At 39.0% G+C, this 21,288-nt stretch overlaps 1 long non-coding RNA gene across 3 annotated transcripts in view; it reads right to left on the reverse strand.

Moving 5' to 3' along the window:
• Window positions 1-21,288, reverse strand: part of LOC112673644 (uncharacterized) — a 27,646-nt gene continuing 6,358 nt past the window's right edge. Inside the window, exons 2-4 of one of the 3 annotated variants that reach the window (XR_007405574.1) lie at window positions 7,917-8,177; window positions 4,680-4,892; window positions 1-3,529 (exon numbers count right to left, since the gene is read on the reverse strand). This is a non-coding gene — a long non-coding RNA (uncharacterized LOC112673644). Of the gene's footprint in view, window positions 3,530-4,679; window positions 4,893-5,583; window positions 7,266-7,916; window positions 8,178-21,288 lie in introns of those variants that run through there. The other 2 variants (XR_003144958.3, XR_004809215.2) reach the window with 2 other exon arrangements.

Genomic DNA, 21,288 nt, shown 5'->3' on the forward strand with positions numbered 1-21,288 from the left:
TCTCTTTCTCTCTCTCAATGTGTCTCTCATAAATAAATAAAATCTTAAAAAACAAACAAAGACTGTCACAAGAGACTGTATAATAATAAAGGGGACAAACCGATAATAAGATATAACAATTGTAAATATTTATGCACCCAACATGGGACCACCCAAATACATAAAATAGTTAATAACAAATATAAAGGAACTAATAATAATGCAATAATAGTAGGGGACTTTAATGCCCACCTACATCAATGAACATATAGTCCATACAGATAACCAACAAGGAAATAATGGCTTTGAATGACATACTGGACAAGATGGATTTAACAGATATATTCAGAATATCCCATCCTAAAACAGCAGAATACATTCTTTTCAAATGCACATAGGACATTCTCCAGAATAGATCACCTGTTAAACCACAAAACTGGCCTCAACAAATTCGGAAAGATCAAAATCATACCATGCATCTTTTCTGACCACAACGCTATGAAACTTGAAGTCAATCACAAGAAAAAAATCTGGAAAGACTACACATACCTGGAGGTTAAGTAATATGCTGTGAAACAATGAATGGGTTAACTAAGAAATCAAAGAGGAAATTAAAAAATACATGAAAACAAATGAAAATGAAAACACAACGGTACAAAGTCTTTGGGATACAGCAACAACTGTTCTAAAGAGGGAAGTTTATAGCAAGCAAGACAGAGCTACTTCAAGAAGCAAGAAAAATCTCAAATAAACCTGACCTTACACCTGAAGGATCTAGAAAAAGAACAACAAACAAAACCTAAAACCAGCAGAAGGAAGGAAATAATAAATATTAGAGCAGAAATAAATAATAAAGAAACTAAAAAAAAACAACAACAAAAAAAAAAACAACAGTAGAATAGATCAATGAAACCAGGATCTGGTTCTTTGAAGAAAATCAATCATTTTGACAAACCTTAGCCAGACTTATCAAGAAAAAAAGAGAAAGGACCCAAATAAATAAAATCACAAATGAGAGAAGAGGAATAACAGCCAACACCACAAATATACAAACAATTAGAAGAGAATATTATGAAAAACTATATGCCAACAAATTGGACAGCCTAGAAGAAATGGATAAATTTCTAGAAACATATAAGCTACCAAAACTGAAACAGGAATAAATAAGAAATTTAAACAGACTGACTATCAGCAAAGAAATTGAATCTATAATAAAAAAAAAATGCCAACAAACAAAAATCTGGGGCAATATGACTTCACAGGTGAGTTTTACCAAACATTTAGGGAAGAGTTAATACCTATTCTTAAACTATTCCAAAAAAATAGAAAAGGAAAGAAAACCTCCAAATTCATTTTATGAGGCCAGAATTACCCTGACACCAAAACCAGATAAAGACACAGTAAAAACCAGAACTACAAAAAACAAAAACAAAAACAAAAAAACATAAAAACAGAAAAACAACAACAACAACAACAAAAAAACCCCAGAACTACAGGCCAATATCTCTGATGAACATAGATGCAAAAATCCTCTACCAAGCACTAGCAAACAGAATCCAACAACACATTAAAAAAAAATCATTCACGTGATCAAATGGGATTTATTCCTGAGTTGCAAGTGTGGTTCAATATTCACAAATCAGCCAACATGATACATCACATCAGTAAGAGAAAGAATAGGAACTATATGATCATATGTTGGTGAGAATGTGGAGAAAAAGGGACCCTCCTGCACTGTTGGTGGGAATGCAAACTAGTGCAACCAATGTGGAAACAGTCTGGAGGTTCCTCAAAAAGTTAAAAATAAAACTGTCATAAGATCCACTAGTCACACCACTGGGTATTTATTTACCCAAAAGATACAAAAACAGAAACTGAAGGGGACACACGCACCCCTGTGTTTATAGCAGCATTGTTTACAATAGCTAAGATAGGGAAGCAGACTAAGTGTCCATTGATTGATGAATGGATAAGGAAGATGTGGTATGTATGTGTATTTATATATATATATATATAATATATATAATTAAATATATAAAACATTTTTTATACAATAAAATATTGTTCAGCTGTAAAAAAAAGAATGTATCTTGCCATTTGCAACAACATGGATGGTGCTAGAGAGTAGAATGTCAAGTAAAATAAGTCAGAGAAAGACAAGTATCATATGATTTCGCTCATATGTGGAATTTAAGAAACAAATGAGCAAAGGGGGAAATAGAGACAAACCAAGAAACAGACTCTTAACTTCAGAGAACAGATTGATAGTCCCCAGAGGGGAGGTGGGTGGGAAGATGGGTGAAAAGATGAAAAAAAAAAACAAAAAAACCCAGCAGCATTTATAAAGAAAGCAAATTTCCCCTTGAGTTCTCTTCTCCTATCTCTGCTAACACAAACATGATTTGTTTATGCTATAATTACCCTTGAGGTTATTCTCAAGTACATTGTGAATGGACCTTGCTTTTGATAGGTTCCTGAAAATTTGCCTGTAATTTGATTTGGGGAACAAAAGTGTAAAAACACGTCAAAAAGATATGAACTTTTCAAACACTCATTTTGTAAGGCAAGTCACTCCCTCATGCATTTGGAGATCCATATTCTCAGATGTTGGTTTGCACAGCACATCTGCAAGCACCATTCACGTCATAGTGGTCCCCGCAGCTAGACCAGTCTTCAGCAGCCCTGCCTTTGTGCCTTCTCCCTTAGCTGGAATCTTCTCTTTTTCCTTTGAGTATTTCCAGCCAGATTCAGCTTCCAGGCCTGCTGCACTGACCACATGTGCTTTTCCTGAAAGCCCATGGCATGATTTCCAGTGGTGCCTTGTTCATTAATATTCTAAGTCTGCACCATCAGACCCTAGCCCAGATTATATTCTCTCTCTTGGTTTCAGAAACTTCGTGTACTTGTCCTGTGCTATTTTTTTGAGAGGCATATACAGATTTTAACTGTTTTAGTTTTCTGATGGACTGTTATTTCTTTGAATGGTGCTTTATGCTAAGACAGAACTGAGACCAGGGTTGGCTTTATGTCAGTTGTAATTTTCAGGCAGGGAGCTAGGCATGAGTGATAGGCGGATGGACCTTAGACGTCCTGACAAGGAGCCTCAACTGAGGGACCACCCAACCCCACCCATTTAGCAGTCAGTCTGTGGTCACAACATCCAGGCAGAGGAAGAGTTAAATTTCTTGTGTTTGCTGCACTTTTGCAGAAAGCAGTCCCTTGTCCTCATCTGAACTGTGTCTCTAGAATAGAAATAATCTTGAGATATCTTGAAGGCATCTTGGGAAAGGATATGGGTAGTTGGCTAATTATTCCATAATCCAGGCCAAACACACTCAGATATTGCAACCCTAGGACCCACCTAAAAGAAAAAATTGATATAAGCCCTCGCCCTGGAGTTTTTGTGGCCTTTGTATCTCTTGACTGGCCCACTTCTCTTTTGGAGTGTACTTCGGGAAAACTTGGCTCACTTCACTTCTGTTTTGCTGTCCTGTAATTCTTTCCTTTTCCATCTCACTCTTGCTAACACAATTGCTTGCTTGGGGCAACCCTGGAAAATGCCAGAAAATTCTTAAGCAGTGACATTTGAAACACACACACACACGTAAACAGATCATGGCATGATGTGGAAGCAAAATTGAAGTGCAAAATAAATAATCTGATTGTAAAAATGCTTGGAGGTTTTGTCAAAACTCATACTCAAGAGGGTTTGTTCTTTTTTTCCATTGAATAAAGTAAAAAGGACCAACCAGGATTGGAAATGCTGCCATTTGAAGCGATCTGAAGAACTACTCTGACCAGTCTGATTTATACTTGTTCCTTTTTTGTTTCTGAGTTTTCTGCTAGGGGAGAAGAATCTTGAGTGGAAAAATGTGGAGTGAGCCCGGGAGGGCTCAGAGGTCCAAAGTTAAAGGGGGAGTCAGCAACCCTCATGTGCATTAAAGGCAGTCAGGTCTCCAGACCTACTTAAATTATATCTTGGGGAGGTAGAAATGAGTGCAGGGGAATGTTGTCATCCCTGTGGCTCAAATCCAATTCTAAACATCCGTCTTCTTGGCAATGGTCTGTCTGAGATGACAGGAGGCCTCGCTTAACCCTCTCGTGCAAAGAATATAAGATGCTCGCGACCATTCCAGATGTTGAGAATTTATGTTTATTTCCACAAGTCTTAAAGACTTTGTGGATGGAGGTGATGATGCTGGAATACTACGACACATGGTTTACTCTGTGGCCAGTACCTCTGGGTGATACAGTCTTAGAGAACAAGGAAAGCAGCCCACTCAGCATGGCTCCAGCAAAGGTGGTTTGTTATAATGAAACAGTAGATGAGAACAGCCACACAGGAGGTACCTGGGCCTCAGGCAGCAGCATTTAAAACATCTAGCAAGCCCCGGGAGCTCCCCTCTGCTTACTAGGTGGGATGCTGTTCCGTTCCTGGATCCTTTAGTAAAGATAATTAGATCTTCTAAATCAATCAGTTCCCCCCTTTTCCTTTTTTATGATCATAAATATGTATTAAAATTTTCTTGCGAAAGCAATGTTCTCAAAATATCATATGTACAAAAACTAGAATTTTGTATAGAAAATGTAGGTATACAGAAAATAAAACTGTTAATAATTCTACCCCTTTCATATTACTTTTAGTGTACATATAATTTTTACTTACACAAATACAATCATAATTTTTACTGGTAACCCACCTTTCCCTTCTCACCCCATTATGCGGGGCGCCTGGGTGACTCAATCAGTTAAGCAACCAGCTCTTGGTTTCCCATCATGACCTCATGATCTCCAGGTGGTGAGATAAAGCCTTGCATTGGGCTCTGTAACTCAGCATGATGTCTGCTTCAGATTCTCTCTCCCCCTCCCTCCAGCTCATGTGTTCTTTCTATCTCCAATAAATAAATACAATCCTGAAAAACAAAGAAACCCAATATAGGATGCAGTACCATTTTTGCATAGCACTCTATTATATTGCTGGGAAGAACATCCTTGCAGCTAAGTAAGTTGCCAGGGATAGATCCTGCGGAAAGGATAAGCACATTTTTAAGCTTCTGAAGCATGCAGCCAGAGTAGTTGTACCACTTTACACTCGTAGAAAAGGGGGTTCTAAATTCCCCAGCATGGTATTACATTTTTCCCCCAATGATTGCCAATTTGATAAGTGAAAATGGCATTTAATTGTTTTAATTAAGGATGAAAGCTTGTTGATTGCTGCAACATTAAGATGTGGAATCTTGGCTTTTGCAAAGAGCCTCAAGGGACAAAGTAAAGAGGACACATTTCCTAACAAACTTCTAAATTATTGCCTATTGGTTTCTTGGTCTCTTTTTCTTATTTGTATGAGGAACCCAGCTACTGCTATTACTGATTTTACATCCTGTGTTTCTGGTAATCCTTGTGAATATTGTATTCAGCCTGGAATAGTCTAGATATTTTCCCTTCTAAATGAGCCGGAGAGTTATATGGAATTATGATAGAAAGCAGAATGGAAACTATAGAAATTCCAGAGTTATTTTTCTGATCAGAACTCTGTTAGAGACTGTCTTCTTTCTCTTTGAAATTCCTTTTCCTTTTTGTGAAATACACTTTGCCCGTGTAATGTTTCCTTCTTCAATGTGGTCTTTATTTGTAAGAAACTCGGTGTGTATCCGGTATGGAAATTCTGTTGCACAATCTTCTCAATTTCTGCTCCATCTCTTTTTCCTTTAAAGAATAGAGACTAAGAAATTAGAAAGAGAAGGAAATCTACATTCTTATTAGTATTTTTCTCCTTTCTTAGACTTTGGTCCTGAAACAGTGGTATGGAAGGATTCTTACGCATGCTGCCTTTCCGTTTATTGGCCAGCATTGTTCTATTCCTTCCCAGAAATGATAATATTTGTGGAATTTGTAAATGTAAATTGTATGTGGCAAAAACACAAGATTATTCAGATGAGAAATAATTTTCCTGTGTGACCCTCTGATGACCATCATAAGAGGGATCCACTTGGAATTTTTTCTTTTATTCTTATATTTTTTGTGTTATTTTTCTAATGATGTTGCTGGATTTATTTTGATTGGTCCACATCCTCTCCTAGCTTTTCTTCTCCCAGAGACACACATTGGCAAGAAGGTCTGGAGGTGGTCAGGGAGGCAGTTTTTGCTCAGGAATTGAATTAATTTGGCCCACGTAGCCCTCAAGGTCTTTTCCAATCTTCACAAAGAACAAGTACATAGTAAAAGTGAATCCTAAAATTCATGACAGAACAAAAAATATATGTGCAGAAGATGACAATTTCGGACATGACTTCGTAAAACAAATCCTCAGATCAAAATATCAGCTTTAACTGTGGTGTTTACAGCTGCATGTTCCATCTGGTAGCTATAAGCCACATGACATTTAAATGAGTACAAATTAAATAAAACTAAAATTCAGTTCCTCCATCACACCTGCCACACATTGTAAATGTTCAGTAGCTCCATGTGGCTCATTCTGGTTGAGTAACTTTTACTCTTGAGGGAAATGCAAATAGAAAGTCTCCAAAAGTTATATGCATTTATGGCTATTGCCCAACACTTGTAAATCTAGACTTTTATTCAGGAATCACTTTCAGCAACCTCCAGTGGAGGAGGAATATAATTCTCCAACCCATTGATGCTGGGCTTGTTCATGTAAATTATTCTAGCCAATGTTTCTATTAGTGGATACGGTATGTCTAGAGACTTGAAATGTGCTTGTCTTCTTGCTCTCCCGTCTCTGTCGCAAGAAGAGCCTGCCTCATATATCACAGTTCTTGGTCCAAAGGGGATGAAACACTTTTGGACTTTACTGCAGGTAAGATCTGAACCTGTTAAAAACTCAGCCTGCCAGTCCAATCTCAGCTGATGTGCAACTCTATGAGTAAAAATATATATAGTGTTGGGTGCCACTGAGCTTTGGGTGGTTTGTTATGCAGCATTATTGTTGATACACTAACTGATATCATGCTACTCGCTCATCTTTTTTATATAAATCGTTCTCCCTGCTTTGCATATTCTCCCCATCTTTGCCCACCTGGAGAAATTCTTAGTATACTTCCAGTTCCATATTCAAATATCACATCTGCCATAAAGTCTTCCTGGATTTGTTTTCCTCCTCCATATAAATATAGGAAAATATTCTGTTTTCTGTTTCTAGTGCAACATGCATGTGTATATATCTTCATTTGTTCACCTGTCCCCAACATACCCCCGCCTGCCAGGCACTACACAGGATAATGGAGATGCAAACAAAATGTCGCCAGTGTCTTCAAATACCTAGTAAACTTAAAAAAAAAAAATACTTTTAGTACAGCATTTTTATCATACCGTGTTATAAGTTTTTTCTTTTTCATTCTGTACTCCACAAAGATAAGGATCATATTTATTCCTCTCCAATCCTTGGGAATGCAGTGGCCAACTTAATAAATTCTGAATTATTTTGCTTATAATTTGACTTCCCATTTTGACCAAAATATGCATACTAGTTTATGCAATCAAATAATTGCGCAGTATTTTTGAGGAGATGAGCAGATCTCCAGCTTCTTTTTTTTTTTAGAAGCAAATACTTTCATCTCCTTTAGATATTATGTTTGGTATTATCTCTGTATTCCCAATAACATGCTTCCATTGCCACTCCTTGATTTTTCAATTGTAAATATTACCTCTGACATCCTATTATAGAAAATGAAAATTTATGTCTCCTTGCCTTTCCAATCTCCCACATTCAGCCTTACTCTTCCTGTCCTCACCCCATCATTCCAGGAGAGATATATTGTAATTTTACATAGATCAATTTTTTGAAGTGCCGTGATCTGAAAATTTTACTCACAAAGGAGCCATGTACTAAACTATGATTATTTTTCCTTTCCTATCCAACTATTTGTCTTCCTAGAGTTAATAATTATGTATTATTTGCTAAATATTTCTTGTATTACCATGAATCCAGCCCCAAACTCTTCTCCAGTTCTTTAAATCTCTCAGTGCATTCAGATGCATCTGGAACGCATAATTTCCTTTTTCCTGAAAAAGACTCTCCCAAAGTTTTCTCATGGCTTCTGTCTGCACAGCCGTCATCCTGAATCTTCCTCTTCCACCATCCTGAGGATTACCTTAGCCTCTCCCATGGTTGATCTCCTCTTTTGGGTGACCCTTGTCTTTCTCTTCCTTGATTTACTTTCTCATTGTGGTGGAATACACTATAAAGACAAATAAAAATTAAAAATAGAGGTTTAAAAGCTTTATTTAGAAGATAAAGGCTTAGAACAGCCCTGGTGGCTCAGTGGTTTAGTGCTGCCTTCAGCCCAGGGTGTGATCCTGGGATCAAGTTCCATATCAGGCTCCCTGCATGGAGCCTGCTTCTCCCTCTGTCTGTGTCTCTGCCTCTCTCTCTCTGTCATGAATAAATAAATAAATAATAAATAAATAAATAAATAAAATCTAAAAAAAAAAAGATAAAGACTTAAAAGGTGAAATAGATAAAGAGGATTAAGAATACATTTTTTTTTTTTTTTTTTGAGAGAGAATGAGAGCCTGTGAGCAGTGAAGGGAGGGCCAGAGGGAGAGGGAGAGAGAAAATCTTACCTTAAGTGGGCTCCTGCCCTGAAGATGTGGGACTTGATCTCATGACCTTGAAATCATGACCAGAATGGAAATCAACAGTTGGACCCTTAAATGACTGAGTCACCCAGGTGCCCCAAGAATACACTTATCTTGAAGAGCACTGAGAAATGTATACAATTGTTGAGTATTATACACCTGAAACTGACATAGCACTGTATGTTAACTATACTTGAATAAAAAATAAATTAAAAATAAAGGCTTAATTCTCCTTGTTGAAAGTAAAAGAATTCCTCCTTTCACTTTTCTTGGAGCATTTACCTTAGAAAACTTTAGTTCTTTCTAGGATATGTATGTAAACCTTATCAGAAGGAAAAAAACCTCTTGCCAGCTTTCTGACCCAGGAATGTCTCTTATCAAGGATCTAGGAGCCATCTCTTTGAAATGAAACTATCAAGGGAGAGAACATTCCTATCTCCCAGTTTCTGTGGGAGGGGACGACCCTCATTCCAAGTTGTAAAAAGACTTCCTGTCACAAAGATAGAACAAGTTTGTTTTTCCTTTGGATAAAGCTAATTATAATTAGCAAACATAAACAACCAGTCCAATTACCGGGTGAATTTAGGAAAAACTATGTGTGACAAATTAGTCCTCTTCCTTGAGGACTAATTATTGTTTATCTTGAAACCATGCATATAATGGCTCCCATCTCTTTGGCTAAATAAAAGGGCAAGTTTTTTTTCTGTTTTTGTAGTCTCTCAGCAGATTGACTGTGATGTGCATCACATTCTGTTTAAAGTTTATTCAGTATTACTTTTGTGGAGAGGGTTTCCTAGAAGATTTTTGTTTTTGTTTTTGTTTTTTTTAGAAGATTTTTGTTTTTTATTTTTATTATTATTTTTTAAGATTAAAAAATTTTTTTAAAGATTTTATTTATTTATTTATTCATAGAGATGCAGAGAGAGAGAGAGAGAGAGGCAGAGACACAGGCAGAGGGAGAAGCAAGCTCCATGCAGAGAGCCTGACTGTGGGACTCCATCCCAGGACTCCAGGATCATGCCCTGGGCTGCAGGCAGCGCCAAACTGCTGCGCCACCGGGGCTGCCCAAGATTCTGTTTTTAATTATATTTCCCCAACTGCATTCACTAGTGGTTTCCTAACATAGAGGATCTTGGAGGTAAATGTTTTGAGTTATTGTATTTCTGAAAATGTCTGTATTCCAACCTCAAATTTGATTCTTAGTTTCATTGGATATAGAATTTTAGGTTGACTATATTTTTCCTTTAGACTTTTGGTAGGCATTACTTCCTTGTTTCTGGCTTCCAGTGTTGCTTTTGAGAAGTCTGAATCCATTCTGATTCCTGGCCTCCTGTGGGTGCCCTGTTCTCCTCTCCGGACACTTGTAGGATATTCATTCTCTTTGTCTCCAGTGTTCTTAAATTCCACAATGATGTGCTTTGGGGTGAGTCAGTTTTTTTTTTTTTTTGTGCTGAGTATTCATGGTCTGGAAATTCACATTATTTAGTTCTGGAAAATCTGCTTAAATTGTTTATTTGATGATTTCTTCCCCTCGTTTCTCTGTCCTTTTTTATAGAGTACTATTCATCAGACACTGGGTCTGCTAAGCTGGTTTTTTCTTATTTTTCTCCTATGCTTTCCATTTCTTTGTGTTTTTCACTCTTCTTTCTGGAGGCTTCCTCAACTTTTATCTTTCACTGCTTCAATTTCGTGACTCATGAGGTCTTGTTGCCATGATTTTACTTCCTAAGTATTCTTTTTGTTCTCTGGACCAATGTTGTTCATGGTATCCTGTTATCATTTCACAGGTAATATTTCTTCTCTTATCCCCTAAGGATATGAATGATAATATTAGTTTAACATAGTTTCTCCCCCACTGATTGTTTTGTGTCTGTGTTGGATTTGTCTTTCATGGTAGATGCCTTCCTAAGACATCTTGCTGTCTGCACACATTTAAGAGTGAACACTTAGCAGCTGACTGGAAGCTCTGAATGGGAAAGTGGGGCTTGTTGGCTTCAGATGTCTGAGTCTTTGCTCTGGACACCTTTCTGCTTCCTGTTCGGATGGGAGCTGGCATCCTGAGAACTGCATGGGCAGCAAGGCTGAGTGAAGGCTGTGTCAGCATCCAGAATGCCCACCTTCATATGATTCCTTTGTTTTCAGTGTGGCAACCCTGCTTTCTATGGGGTTTGGAATCTCCTCACCCGACCTCTAGTCAGTCTCTTCAGGAATTAAGGGTCCGGTCATCTGTAGGGGAGGGTAGAAGTCTAGTGACCTGGCTGAACAGAATTGGGGTGATCTGAGGATCTGATCACTTGTTAGAATTTCGACCAATCTTTTTTGCCTTAGGCTTTTTCTGCATCACCGCTTCCAGAGAGACCAGGTGTCACCAATTTCTCAGACTTTTGAGCATTCATAGGTGCCATTTGGGTAGGCTTACCACTTACCCCATTGCAAGCTTGGGACTTGGCTTCCTTGGGTTGTTATTTGTATTATTTATTTCTCACCCACCTGCTTTGGAAACTAGCAAAAATGTCATTTTGGGGTCTTCTCTCTCATTCTGCCTGTGTTTGCCCATCTGTGCTTCCAAGCTGCTGTTGTTACCTGGACACAATGATCACTCTGTCCTCCTCAAGAAAAGCTCTTCCCTTGGATTCTGGAGTCCCACATTCCTAGTCTCTCCTCTCCCTCTCTTGCTGCCTCTGCTTCCCTACTGTTGGGGTATGGGGACGAGTGCCCCAGGACTACAGCTGAAGTCTCTGTTTGCTTCCAGTCATCTCATCTAGACCCATGGTTTTAAACAATATCCCTTTGCTGGTGACACCCAAATTCACATCTCTAGTGATGGCTTCTTCCTGTCTGAGTAGATACTAGAAGGAAACGAGAGGCAAGCCCCCCAGGCACCTGGGAAATCTGTGTTGCCGGCACAGGAGCAGCAGGTGCCGGTGCTGGAGGTGAGGTTTGTTTCATGTACTGAGCAGCAGCCAGAGCGGCCTTTGGCAGGGAGGACGTATAGTGTGGTGTATGCCTCTGGGTGACACCATAGCTGCTGAGTGGAGAATGCATTAAGGAAGCAAACATAAGGGACGCCTGGGTGGCTCAGCGGTTGGGTATCTGCTTTCGGCTCAGTGTGTGATTCTGGAGTCCTGGGATCGAGTCCCACATGGGGCTACATGCATAGAGCCTGCTTCTCCCTTTGTCTGTGTTTCTGCCTCTCTCTCTCTCTCTCTCTCTGTGTCTCTCATGAATAAATAAGTAAAATCTTTAAAAAAAAAAAAAGAAGAAGCAAACATAAGTCCAGATGTTTATAGTCAGAAAGTATAAACTAAAATCCCATAAACTATGGGATTACATGAGCCTTGAACCTCCTAAATTTCCCAATTGCAGAGAATATGCCATATATCTGACACAGTGACACTACAATACAGCTTGTAAGGCAGAATTTCTTTGAAATCCTTTGTGATAAGAGAGACATTTATACAACCCATAGTTGGGGCACCTGAGTAGCTCAGTGGTTGAGGGTCTGCTTTCAGCTCAGGGTGTGATCCCATCTTGGGATGGAGCCCCATGCGGGGACCCTGCTTCTCCCTCTATGTCTCAGCCTCTCTCTGTGTCTCTAATGAATAAATATATAAAATCTTAAAAAAAAAACTGTTGGAGAGATGAAGTTATGTCATAAAATTGGGTGTAGATCTGAAGTATGTGTCTGGAAAGTTTCACTTCTATGGTGATGGGAGATGTCTTTTGATATAATGAAGTGATCCTTCTGGCAGGGATGAGGGGCTGGGATGAGCAGCGTAGGGGCTCTGTGGAGGGGGAAGAGCAGCTGTGGCTCTTTCTCCTTTCTTCAAAGAGCTGCTCCTTTATACAGGGATACTTTTCCTCTCTAGATGCTGCAGATCTGTTCGCAGCCTTGCTGCAGAGGGGAGCCTTCACCTGTGGCCATTTTCCAAGGAGGCACAGATGGGGCACAGGAGGTGGCCTGAAAGTGATATCTTTCTCCCTGACGTGTAAGTTCTCATAAAATTATTGTGCAGGAAGAGAGGCTTTGAGAAGCTCCTCATTGCCTGAGGCTCCTTTCTCCATCTTCCACGTGGTTTATAACTCAAGCTGTAGACAAGATCTTTGGACTGCCATTGCTGGGGAAGCCCCAGCTGGGGTGCTATAGAATCTCTGGCCCTGGTTTCCTGTCACATAAATAATGCCCAGTTTTGAGGTAAACTGCCCAAAGAACAACTCTGGACCCTGGCTTCTTCTGAGTTCCAGGAGGTCCCCTGCATTCTGGCTCCCACCTGTGAATTCTGAGGAGGTGTGGGATTTTCCTCTTCATATGGGGGCTCCCCAGCTCTCTCACACAATCCCTCCCATCTTTTCTGCTTGGTCCCTTAGTAGTCTTGGAGCAACACCATCTGCCAGAAAGGAAATCATTAAGAACTTGGGTTTCATATTTGAAATTCAAACCCAGCAGAGAAGCCTTTAAGGCACAGATTTCTTGTGAGTGGCCCAGGGGGTGATGGTGAGTGAAGTCAAGAAGTGGGAGAGAGGGATCCCTGGGTGGCTCAGCAGTTTGGTGCCTGCCTTTGGCCCAGGGCACCATCCTGGAGTCCTGGGATCGAGTCCCGCCTTGGGCTCCCGGCATGGAGCCTGCTTCTCCCTCTGCCTGTGTCTCTGCCTGTCTGTCTCTCTCTCCTCTCTCTCTCTCTCCCTCTCTCTCTCTCTCTCTCTCCGTCTATTATGAATAAATAAATAAATAAATCTTAAAAAAAAAAAAGAAGTGGGAGGGAGAAGAAAATGAAAGAGGAAATGCTTTGGGATTTTTTTACAGAGCACGATTAGGCAGGGTCAGAGAATCAGTTCTCTAGATGAAAAATGACGAATTAGTCAAACTTAAATTGGAATCGGAAACTCTTTTCACCACCAAAGCTCCAAGTTTCCAGAGTTTGGGCTGAGAAGTTCGAGGGGAACCTGCAGCAGTAGCAGCCACCTCCTACTGGCCCGTGCTACAGGAGCACAGATGGTGAAAACAATGAAATCTGGTGCCAGGGAAGGATCTATGAACTCAATGCAATGGGCATGACAAAGCCAGGCTAGAGGAAATGGGAGTCAAGAGAGTGATGCCTACCAGGTTCAGTCTGCAAAGAACCGGACTAAAGGAGTGTATTTTATGGCCTTGCTACTCAAACTGTGGACCGTAGACCAGCAAAATCAGCATCACCCCGTTGCTGGTTAGAAATGTGGAATCACAGGCCCATTCAGGCCATATCAACATGTGCATTTTAGCCAGATCCCCAGATGGCTTGTCTGCACATTGAAGTTTCTCAAGTGTCTTAAGTGTTCCAAATGAAGTGTTGTGGAGTACTCAGAAGGGAGCCCGGGCCAATCTCCATAAGTTCCCGAAGGACTTAATTTGGAGGAGTCTGTATGTTACTACATTAAACAATAGCTGACCATGGAGATCTAAGGGACACTCGAGCAGAGAGTTCAGGATGTGGTGCTGGCAACCTGTATTGGGACAGACCTCAGAGTTTGGACCAGACACTCCTCAGTTTCTGCTCCAGCGTAATAAATAATTACTATAGTAACTGATCTTATGCTTCTATACTATAACCCTCCTTGTTCATGTCTATTTGTGCTAGTGTTTCTCTTGGACAAATTCTTCTAAGTGGGCACATTTAAGATATTGTCAAATTTCGCAACAAAAAAGTTCATCCATTTATCCATTTGTGTTCTTACTAACGGTGTGGAGAATACAGGTTTTCTACCTTCTTGCCAATATTACTTATCAATCTTAAATTCTGGCATCTGGAAACACACAAAAAGTATAATTAGTAATTTAAATTTACATTCTTGGAGGGTTGAACTTCTTTTCATGTTTAGTGGTCATTTGTATTTTTCCCCCATAATTAATCTGTTCATATACTTTCCTAATTTTTTAATGAGTTATTTTCCTCATAATTGATTTGTTCCTACATTTTGTATATTAACAAGTTATTTTTGGCCTCTTCTCTGTATTGCAGATATCTTGTTAAGATTTCATTTAAGGAAATACAGACATATCTGTAGAGTGTTTAGAAATGTAAAATTGTTATGTAGTCATACTTATTTATCATGTCCTTTGTGACTTCTAGGATTCATGTGGGTGTTTAGGAAAGCTTTCTCTGTTCCTTGTTTGTAGAAAATGTACACCGATGAAAATAGTGCTTTTGTCCACACTTTAAAAATTGAAATCTTTGCTTCATGTAAAATAAATTTGGATTAAAAGAAAAAGAGTTAAGAATTCACTCTGTTTTCTCCAAATGGTTAACAGATCATCCTTACAGGTTTTCTCATATAACAGATTTTCCTCATTGCTTTGAAGTGCCACCTTTAAATAATGTACTGAATCCTCATTAACTCAATAAACTTGAGTTTATTTCTGTACTTTGTATTCATCAGTCTGCCAATTCCATGCTGTTTTCTTCTAAACAATTAATATTGTAGCTTTGCAGCATATTTTAATATCAGGAGGGCTGGCCCACCTATATGGCCCTTCTTCTCATTTCTTCCCCAAGGATTTCCTTGGCTCTTCTCATGTATATTCTTCTAGGCAATAATAATAATAGAGCTGACAGTTACATACCTACTCTGTGCCAGGTGCTGTTATACTTTGTATGTGTTAATTAATTTAATGTTTTATTATAAGAACTTTTCCATTTTGCATGTGAAGAAACAGGCATAGAGCTAATGAGTAACTTGCCTACATTTTCACAGTGGAACTCAGAATCATTATCTTGCTGTTTTGATTGGGATTGCATTTTAGACAGTTTGTATTGGAAGGATCAACTTTTTTTTTCACCATGTTACATTTTCCCGCAATAAGCAGAGATAATAATAATGTTAGGAGTTAGCTGGACAGTTAGGTAGTTTGGGCTAGGGTCCCCAACAAGGAAATATGGAGTCAGGACAGCTAAAGTAAAAACAGCACTGACATCCTGTTTTTCAGTTTAGAAAGGACTACACTGACATTCTGCTTTGCAGCCTTTGCAGAAGTGACTTCTGCAAAATGTCCTAAAATAAGGCAAATTAACTACAAAAGCATTTGTCAATATCATGGGCAAGAAGCAGTTAAGACATAAGCCCCCAGATGTTAGCAAAAAAAGAACATCAGCACGTAGACAGATATGTGACTAAAGTCCTGATTGCAGGACTCAACACCCCAATTGCTTAAGAAGGTTCTGCAAAGACCTAATAAAAACCTCTAAGACACTCTGGGGGCAACTCACTCAGGACTTCCTCTCCGGGAACTTCATACTCTTGCTCAATAAACTTTGCTTTGCTGCCTGCCACTCTTCATCTGATCTACCTCTTAATTCTTTGAAGTGGTGTGACCAAGAACCTGGGCACTAAGGGGTTACCAAGTTTTGTAACTATAACACCTGCTTTATCAGGTTACTGGGAGGATTACCAGCGACAACTCCCAGTAGAGCCTTATAGGGACCTACACTATAATTACAAAATGTTGGTTATTATTATTATTTTTGATGCTATTATTTATTCAAATCATTTATGCTTCTTTGATTTTTTTATAGTTACTTTTATATGGATCATGTACATTTCTTTTTTAAAAATATTTTTTTTATTTATTTGAGAGAATGAGAGCATGAGCAAGGGAGAGGGGCAGAGGGAGAAGTAGAAGTAGACCCCCTGCTGAGCAGGGAGCCCCACTGTGGAGCTTGATCCCAGAACCCTAGGATCATGACCTAAGTGGAAGGCAGTTGCTTAACCAACTGAGCCATCCAGATTCCCTGATCATGTACATTTCTAATCAAGAATATGTCCATATATATCATTTGCAAATACCTTCTCTCATTCAATAGGTTGCTTTTTTGTTTTGTTGGTTTCTTTCACTGTGCAAAAGGTTTTTAGTTTGATGTAGTCCCAAGAGTTCCTTCTTGCTTTTGTTTCTCTTGCCTCAGGAGACAAATCCAAAAAATATTGCCAAGGCCCATGTCCAAGAGATGAGTGCCTAGGTTTTCTTTTAGGAGTTTTATGGTTTCAGGTCTCATATTTAAGTCCTTACTCCCTTTTGAGTCTATTCTTGTGTATGGTAGAAGAAAGTGGTCCAGTTTTATTCTTTTGCATGTAGCTGTCCAGTTTTCCCAACACCACTTATTGAACAGACTGTCTTTTCCCCATTGTATATGCTTGTGTCCTTTGTCTTAGTTTGACTATATAACCACAGGCTTATGGTATTTACACCTATCATGGAGTTATTGTGTATGTAATGTATAGAATTGTCAAGTCACTATGCTGTACATTTAAAAGTAATATAACATTGTATGTCAACTATACTTCAAAAAAAAAGTATGTTCTTATAAATTATATTTGTTTTTATAACTATCATGATTGCAATATTTCTTCATTTTCTTTTTAACTGGTTTCTGTTTAATTATAGAAAAGCCTTGGGTTTTTTTTTAAGATTTTATTTATTTATTCGGGAGGGGGCATGGGCAGAGAGGGAGGAGGAGCAGTGGGCGAGAGAGAAGCAGACTCCTCGCTGAGCAGGGAGCCCGATGTGGAGCTCCATCCCAGAACCCTGAGGTCATGACCTCAGCGGAAGGCAGAAGCTTAACTGACTGAGCCACCCAGGTGCACTAAGCCTTTGTTTTTTGTATGTTAATTTCATAAACTGTCACTTTACTAAGTTTTCCGATTGTTTCTAAAAAATGTTTCAGTTGATGCTTTCAAATTTCAAGAATACAATCTTAGCATCCACAAATTATGACACTAGGGGCTCCTTCTCTGTGGACTGTGCTTTTCATTCTCTTCTTTAATTGGATTGAGTCAGGCTTTTAGAACCATGGTGAATAAAGAACAATAGCTATCCTTGCTTTTTCCCACATCTAACTGGGGCAGCTTCCAGGATGGTATCATTAAGCTTGGTGCTATGGGTCATTTGGTGGAAAATACCCATCTTCTACCATTTTACTAAAGATTAAAAAAACATGAATGAATATTGGATTTCATCAAATACTATTTTGTTGTTTGTTTTATTTATCAACATATGACTTAAAATAAATTTCCAAACACAAAACCATTGAACAAATAACATGCTATTGTTTGAATGACTGCTGGATTTCATTTGCTAATATTTAACTGTTGGAAGTGTGTTTCAATATTCCTATGAGTGCCTGGGGTGCAGATTTCTTTTTTTGTTCTGGTCTTGGCAAGTTTCAGAGTAGGGATTTTGCTGCAAGAAACTAATTAGCAAGAGAAAGGAATGAATTCACTCTTGGAGGTGACAGGGTTGGCATTTCTTTGTTGGTAAATCTTGGACAACTTTCCACACTTTCTTGGTTCTTGGTCTGCTTTCAATCATTGGTTCTTCTTCAATCTTAGTTCTTATTTTGTATTTTTGTGCTTCCTCTCTCTCGTTTTGGATGATTCTGTTAACTAGGAGATTTGTGTGTGTGTGTGTGTTTGGTAACTAACTGGACTTACTTTTGGTTCTTTTTTCAAATGAATTTCAAGCTTTTACCATTTTAATTACTTTCTCTTGATTTTTTTTTTTTGTCAGACTCTTACATTGATGCCTAACTTATTTTTATGCTTTCTGTTAGAAATGAAAGCATTATGTATAGTCTGCAAATTTTGGTATGTAACAGTTTTATTTTCTAGGTAATCTGAGAAAGAAAAGTTCTTTTCTTTCCTGAGGTATTACTCACATACTTTATAATTCACTGATTTTGTGTAGTTTCAGTGAACTTTGTATGTGATCCTGTAAATGCCACCACCAAGATTTAGAGGAGACCATAACTCTAAGAAATTTTCCTGGGCACTTTGCACTGGATTCTCTTCCTTTTCTGAACCCCAGGTGACCACTGATCTATCACTACAGTTTTGATTTTCCTACATGGTTGAAATCATGTAGCAGCTACTTTTTTTTTTTTTTTTTTTTTTTTACTTCTTTCACTTACCACACTGTTTCTGAGATTTATCCATGTAGCTATGTTGATATTTCATTCCTTTATGCTACACAGTGCTGAGAATGTATAAAATCTGGGAGTTGGGAGCCCAAGAGGTTTCTGTTTTTGTTTTTTAAAAGATTTTATTTATTCATGAGAGATACACAAAGAGAGGCAGAGACATAGGCAGAGGGAGAAGCAGGCTCCCTGGAGGGGACCCCGGGGCAGGACTCAGTCCCAGGACCCTGGGATCATGCCCTGAGCTACACACATGAGCTGAAGGCAGATGCTCCACCACTGAGCCACCCAGGCATCTCTCCCAAGAGAGATTTTGGCTGTGAAAAGAAGTGTCTTACTTAACAAAAATTGCATTAGGTTCTTTGCTGTGTAGGGTGTGGTGCAAGCTCCCTTCCGTCTTCCCCCAAAGTCTTCACTATGATCTATTACTTGCCAAAGCTCTGCAGAGAGCATTTGGTTCTTGGTGAATCAACAAAGTACTGAGTCTAGCTTTGAAGTGGGTATTGGGGGGAAGACAGGTAGTTCCTGGACAACAGCACACTAAATTTTTTCCCTACACTTTACTCTGTTGTTGTACTTTCTTTGTTTTACCTTTTGTCCTCTCCCTCTTCATTATTTTGAAAAACGAAAGTCTGATTTTACTTCCACTGGTGGTTGTTTATATACTTTTAAATATCTTTGTTTTAAATTTTTTTTTTTTAAAGATTTTATTCATTTACTTTGAGAGACACACACAGAAAGAGAGAGATTTAAGATATTTTAAAACAGGGGCAGCCTGGGTGTCCCAGTGGTTTGCTCCACCTTCGGGCCGGGGCGTGATCCTGGAGACCCGGGATCGAGTCCCACATCGGGCTTCCTGCATGGAGCTTGCTTCTCCCTCTGCCTGTGTCTCTGCCTTTCTGTGTCTCTCATGAATAAATAAATAAAATCTTAAAAAAAACAACAGAAGAATGTGTTGTTGCCCTCTGTGACAATGACATGAGCAATCTTATCATCCACATTCCCCTTGACCCTTCAATTTTACTTTTTTTTTGAGATTTATTTATTTATTTATTATTTATTTATTTTGAGAGAGAGAGAACACGCAAGGGGCAGAAGGAGAGGAGGAGAGATAATCCTTAAGGAGACTCCTTGCTTTTTTTATTTTTTATTTTATTTTATTTTATTTTTATTATTATTATTTAGGAGACTCCTGTTGAGTGCAGAGATGACAAAGGCTCGAAGGGCTCGATTCCCAGGATGCTGAGATCATGACCTGAGCCTAAATCAAGAGTTGGACACTCAACCGACTGAACCACCTAGGCACCCCAATATGACTTTCCTTGCTGCCATATTATTGAACTTAACTTTGGCACTGAACTATTATTATTGATTACTTATTTTGACATTTTGGGGAATTGTAGCAGTTAAATTGTTTCCAGAGGAGAAACACAGAAGAGATATTTTTTAAAGATTTCATTTATTCATGAGAGACACAGAGAGAGAGAGAGAGAGAGAGAGAGAGGCAGAGACGTAGGCAGAGGGAGAAGCAGATTCCCACGGGGAGTCCGATGAGGGGCTTGATCCCAGGTCCCTGGGATCACGACCTGAGCCAAAGGCAGATGCTCAACCACTGAGACACCCAGGTGTCCCACAGAAGAGATTTTAAGAGACTTTTATGTATAACTCCAGACTTTTTCCTTTGGTGAGTTATTTGGTTCATCATTATTATATCTTTAAGTTTTCTGGGAAGTTTTTGGGGTGATAGCACCTTTAATTCTTCTGTAATTAAGGATGCCATTCTGCTGCTTTTACTTGCAAACAGAATCTGTAGCTGGGTGTGGTATTCTTGGTCATATCTTACTCCTTCAAATCTCTGAAAATAGGACCTTAATCATTTTGGGGCCAGAGCCCCCAGAAAGTTGCACCAAAAGTAACACTGATAAGGAGAGGGAGAAAGTTGGCCACTGGGGCTAGCACAATTCCCACTGGTTCCTTATCAATGGTGTATGCAATAACATGTTAGAAAAAAAGAAGCAAGCAGGAAAGCCACCTGTCCACTAGCTACTCTCTCTAAATGAGCCCCCATGTCAGTGACCTTCTCTCCCATGAAAAGCCTTATAGGAACATGTAGTGGTCATCTCTCAGATGAATATACTGTCTGCCTTTTCTCCCCCTCTGGAATGTGCTCACGCATTGGGCAGACTGGAGAGAGGGGCCTACAGGTCTTCACTCTGCAAACACACTCTGCAAAACACTCTGCATACATTGGAGAGACCTTTGGGGTGGGGTTATGACTATGCCTTGGTTTCTCCTTAGATGGAGTTTTCTTCTCCATTTTTTATTCTCTTTGTGAATTTTCTTGAATTTCAGAGAGGATATAGGTGTACATTCTGACAGCCATCTTTCTGGAAGTTTTTTTCTATTTTTTCAATTGCCATCATTATATCCCTTTAAAAAATTTCTGATTTCATATATTTATTTCTTTTCATGATTTTACTTGAGTGGGAGAGCCTAAGATTTGCCTTTGTGTTTCCCACCCCCAAGAACAGGGAACAGCGAATTTACTGAAAGCCAGTTCATTTACTGAAGGATCATTTCATCAAATGATAAATTCAGTCTTTTAAAAACATTTCTGCTATGGATGGAATGTTCATGTCCGCCAAATTCATATATGTTGAAGCCTTAACCTCCAATGTGATGGTAGAGGCAGGGCCTTTGGGAGATAGTTTAGATGCTGTCTTGAGAGTGGGACCTCATGGTAGCTCAGCCCTTTAAGAAGAGATAAGAG

The sequence above is a fragment of the Canis lupus genome, chromosome 24 (genome assembly GCF_003254725.2).
Source record: "Canis lupus dingo isolate Sandy chromosome 24, ASM325472v2, whole genome shotgun sequence".
In the NCBI taxonomy this organism is placed as follows: domain Eukaryota; kingdom Metazoa; phylum Chordata; class Mammalia; order Carnivora; family Canidae; genus Canis; species Canis lupus.